Raw genomic sequence first — 5,955 nt, forward strand, 5'->3', positions numbered from 1 at the left:
CCCGCAAATTGTTTTGTCGTGTTTCAAAAAAAAAGTCGTATTGTCTATAAGCGCCCGCCGCCGGTAGATGAGACAGTTTTATCACTTTCATGGGAAGCCCCGCCTAGTGGCAATGTCACGGAGCGACGTCACAATGGCAACCTGTGGCGGAACGAACGAGCGAGGAGCCAAAGTGGAATGGCAGAAGCTCACGCGGCAGGAGGTCGCAAGACAATTCGGATTGTGGTGGGGAGGTCAACTGACTGGGTGGGTGGGGGGGCGACTGGCAGAGCTGCCCACCATGCCAACTCCACCAACAGGGAGAGCCGCCACCTCACGCCCGTGGTGCCTTTCAAATTGCGGTTGAAACTTGAACTTTTGAACTTGCGGTTGAAACTTGAACTTTTGAACTTGCGGTTGAAACTTGAACTTTTGAACTTGCGGTTGAAACTTGAACTTTTGAACTTGCGGTTGAAACTTGAACTTTTGAACTTGCGGTTGAAACTTGAACTTTTGAACTTGCGGTTGAAACTTGAACTTTTGAACTTGCGGTTGAAACTTGAACTTTTGAACTTGCGGTTGAAACTTGAACTTTTGGACTTGCGGTTGAAACTTGAACTTTTGAACTTGCGGTTGAAACTTGAACTTTTGGACTTGCGGTTGAAACTTGAAATTTGAACTTGCGGTTGAAACTTGAACTTTTGAACTTGCGGTTGAAACTTGAACTTTTGAACTTGCGGTTGAAACTTGAACTTTTGGACTTGCGGTTGAAACTTGAACTTTTGAACTTGCGGTTGAAACTTGAACTTTTGAACTTGCGGTTAAAACTTGAACTTTTGAACTTGCGGTTGAAACTTGAACTTTTTGAACTTGAGGTTGAAACTTGAAATTTTGGACTTGCGGTTGAAACTTGAACTTTTGAACTTGCGGTTGAAACTTGAACTTTTGAACTTGCGGTTAAAACTTGAACTTTTTGAACTTGAGGTTGAAACTTGAACTTTTGGACTTGCGGTTGAAACTTGAACTGTTGAACTTGCGGTTGAAACTTGAACTTTTGAACTTGCGGTTGAAACTTGCATTTTTTGAACTTGCGGTTGAAACTTGAACTTTTGGACTTGCGGTTGAAACTTGAAATTTTGGACTTGCGGTTGAAACTTGAACTTTTGAACTTTCGGTTGAAAATACTCTTTGTTTTTTTCGGTAAAGTCACGTAGAAATAATAAATAATAATGAAATAAAATTACATGATAGCATACGACGTTTCGATTGCAAAGCAAGCAATCATCATCAGGTATAGAAGAGCTAAATTTAAGGGAGAGAGGAAACACAGAGAGATGGAGAAGCACATCAAATTGAAACAAGATTTAGTAAAATTTTGGAAACAATATAATGCAGCACAGAGGGTCGGTCAAAACACAATTAACGCATGGTCTGGCTGATTAAGTTATTTCAAAGATTGCTAAATTATAGGTTAAGAGTGATAGAGTACAGATCACAGACACATATACTGACATCCAAGCAGAGAGAGCCAGCACAGAGACACAGAGAGAGACACACACATGGGACAGAGTGAAACAATGCTTCTATTTAGCTATCAACACATACATTACATTATACACTACACTATAAACTACACAGAACATTTTTTTTGTTCCTCTCACACAGCTTAAAAGCCGTGATCTGAACGTGGCTCTCTCACTCCAGCGCTGTCCTACCAGACAGTCTCGCCCCCTTCACCTGATGAAGGCCGCTTGTGTTGTGGCCGAAACGTCGTGAGAATATTATTGTGTTATTTTATTTTATCAATTTATTATTTTATTCTCATTCTACGTGACTTTACCGAAAGAACCAAAGAAGATACACAGAACATCTATATACATAGCTATCAACACATACACTACATTATACACTACACTATAAACTACACACAACATCTATATACATAGCTATCAACACATACACTACACTATAAACTATACACACCATATATATACATAGCTATCAACACATACACTACACTATACACTACATAATAAACTACACTCATCTATATACATAGCTATCAACACATACACTACACTATACACTACACACACATCTATATACATAGCTATCAACACATACACTACACTATACACTACACACACAACATCTATACACCCACATCAACCGTCACCACCAACCCCCACATCAACCATCATCATCACCACCCACATGAACCATCACCACCACCACCCACATCAACCATCACCACCACCACCAACATCACCACCACCCACATCAACCATCACCACCACCACCACCCACATCACCACCACCCACATCAACCATCACCACCACCACCCACATCAACCATCATCACCACCACCACCCACATCAACCACACCATCACCACCACCCACATCACAACCACCCACATCAACCATCATCACCACGACCCACATCAACCATCATCACCACCCACATGAACCATCACCACCACCACCCACATCAACCATCACCACCACCACCAACATCACCACCACCCACATCAACCATCATCATCACCATCCACATCAACCATCACCACCACCACCCACATCACCACCACCCACATCAACCATCACCACCACCACCCACATCAACCATCATCACCACCACCACCACCCACATCAACCACACCATCACCACCACCCACATCACAACCACCCACATCAACCATCAACACGACCCACATCAACCATCATCACCACCACCCACATCACAACCACCCACATCAACCATCATCACCACCACCCACATCACCACAACCCACATCACAACCACCCACATCAACCATCATCACCACGACCCACATCAACCATCATCACCACCACCCACATCACAACCACCCACATCAACCATCATCACCACCACCCACATCACCACAACCCACATCACAACCACCCACATCAACCATCATCACCACAACCCACATCACAACCACCCACATCAACCACACCATCACCACGACCCACATCAACCATCATCACCACCACCCACATCAACCATCATCACCACCACCCACATCAACCATCATCACCACCACCCACATCAACCACCATCACCACGACCCACATCAACCATCATCACCACCACCCACATCACAACCACCCACATCAATCACACCATCACCACCACCCACATCAACCATCATCACCACCACCCACATCAACCATCATCACCACCACCCACATTAACCATCATCACCACCACCCACATCAACCATCATCACCACCACCCACATCAACCATCATCACCACCACCCACATCAACCATCATCACCACCACCCACATTAACCATCATCACCACCACCCACATCAACCATCATCACCACCACCCACATCAACCATCATCACCACCACCCACATTAACCATCATCACCACCACCCACATCAACCATCATCACCACCACCCACATCAACGACCCTCACGTGTTGCACACTGCGCATCGACTTGCCCCTCGGTCAACTGTACGCACGGCGTATTTCACTACACTACAGTGTGTGTGTGTGCGCACGTTGGAACTATACGTGTAGCGCGTACTATAGTGTAGACTCTAGTGTATACTATAGTGTATAGTGTAAGGTGTACTATAGTGTCGTGTGTACTATAGTGTACTGTAGTGTGGTGTGTACTGTAGTGTAGTGTGTACTGTATACTGCAGTGTAGTGCGTACTATATACTATAGTGTAGTGTGTACTATAGTGTCGTGTGTACTATAGTGTACTGTAGTGTAGTATGTACTGTAGTGTGTACTGTAGTGTGGTGTGTACTACAGTGTAGTGTGTACTATAGTGTAGTGTGTACTACAGTGTAGTGTGTACTATAGTGTACTGTATACTGTAGTGTAGTGTGTACTATAGTGTAGTGTGCAGTGTAGTGTACTGTATACTACAGTGTAGTGTGTACTATAGTGTAGTGTGTACTGTAGTGTGGTGTGTACTATAGTGTAGTGTGTACTATAGTATAGTCTGCTGTATACTACAGTGTAGTGTGTACTATAGTGTAGTGTGTACTATAGTGTGGTGTGTACTATAGTGTAGTGTGTACTATAGTGTAGTGTGTACTATAGTGTAGTGTACTGTATACTACAGTGTAGTGTGTACTATAGTGTAGTGTGTACTGTAGTGTGTACTATAGTGTAGTGTGTACTATAGTGTAGTGTGTACTTTAGTGTAGTGTGTACTATAGTGTAGTGTAGCTATCAACACATACACTACACTATACGCTACACTATAAACTACACACATCTATATACATAGCTATCAACACATACACTACACTATACACTACACACACAACATCTATACACCCACATCGACCATCACCACCACCACCCACATCAACCATCATCATCACCACCACCCACATGAACCATCACCACCACCACCGCCCACATCACCACCACCACATCAACCATCATCACCACCACCCACATCAACCATCATCACCACCACCCACATCACCACCACCCACATCATCACCACCCACATCAACCATCATCACCACCACCCACATCAACCATCATCACCACCACTCACATCAACCATCATCACCACCACCCACATCAACCATCATCACAACCACCCACATCAACCACCATCACCACCACCCACATCAACCATCATCACCACCACCCACATCAACCATCATCACCACCACCCACATCAACCATCATCACCACCACCCACATCAACCATCATCACCACCACCCACATCAACCATCATCACCACCACCCACATCAACCATCATTACCACCACCACCCACATGAACCATCATCACCACCACCCACATCAACCATCATCACCACCACCCACATCAACCATCATCACCACCACCCACATCAACCATCATCACCACCACCCACATCAACCATCATCACCACCACCACCCACATCAACCATCATCACCACAACCCACATAAGCGTAAAAGGTCGGGTAAAGGTAGGTTCGTTGTTTTTAACCTTTAACCTTACCTGCTGAAGGGTAAAAGGTAGGTAGAGTGATTGTATTGTGGTAAGGTAAAAGATAGGGAAAAGGTAGGCTCGTTGTTTTTAACCTTTTTCCTTACCTGCTGAAGGGTAAAAGGTAGATAGAGTGATTGTATTGTGGTAAGGTAAAAGGTAGGAAAAAAGTAGGCTCGTTGTTTTTTTACCTTTTACGTCACGACAACTTAAAATGTAGCAATGTGAGAGATCCTCGCCACGCGGTTGGCTAGGAGATGTTAACTCCCTCGCCTGGTCTACAGAGGTCCGTGGGTTCGATCCCGACCCTGGCGACACCTTCTGCTGCTGCTACTGAATGTTTGAAGTCTGTATCTCTCTGTCTCGCTCCCAGGTGCCCCTCGGACCACGAGGATGGAGGAGGAGATGAGGAGGGCCGGAGGTGGCGACCATCAGAGAGGAAGGGGAGGAGGAGGAGGTGGTGGAGGTGGTGGAGGTGGTGGAGGAGGTGGTGGAGGTGGTGGAGGTGGTGAAGAAGCTTGGGCGAGGATGTGGGCTGGTTGGGGAGGGTGGCATGGACTTACCAGAGAGGGGGCCTGGTGGCACTATGATGGCAGTGGTGGTGGTGGCTATGGTGGTGGCTATGGTGGTGGAGGTGGTGGTGGAGGTGGCTATAGTGGAGGTGTCTATGGTGGTGGTGGAGGTGGTGGTGGTGCCACGATCTGTGACGTGCTACAGAGACCCCAGCAGGTGCAGAGGGGATACGTGGAAGGAGGTGAAGGATCTGGAGGAGGTGAAGGAGGAGGTGAAGGATCTGGAGGAGGTGAAGAAGCTTGGGCGTGGATGTGGGCTGGTTGGGGAGGGTGGTGTGCACTTGCCAGAGAGGGGGCCTGGTGGCGCTATGATGGCAGTGGTGGTGGTTGCTATAGCGGAGGTGTCTATGGTGGTGGCTATGGTGGTAGCTATAGCGGAGGTGTCTATGGTGGTGTCTATGGTGGTGGCTATGGTG

The sequence above is a fragment of the Petromyzon marinus genome, unplaced genomic scaffold, assembly GCF_048934315.1.
Source record: "Petromyzon marinus isolate PM22_M1 ecotype Great Lakes invasive population unplaced genomic scaffold, UKy_Petmar_22M1.pri1.0 PM_G_Scaffold_14, whole genome shotgun sequence".
Taxonomy (NCBI): Eukaryota; Metazoa; Chordata; class Hyperoartia; order Petromyzontiformes; family Petromyzontidae; genus Petromyzon; species Petromyzon marinus.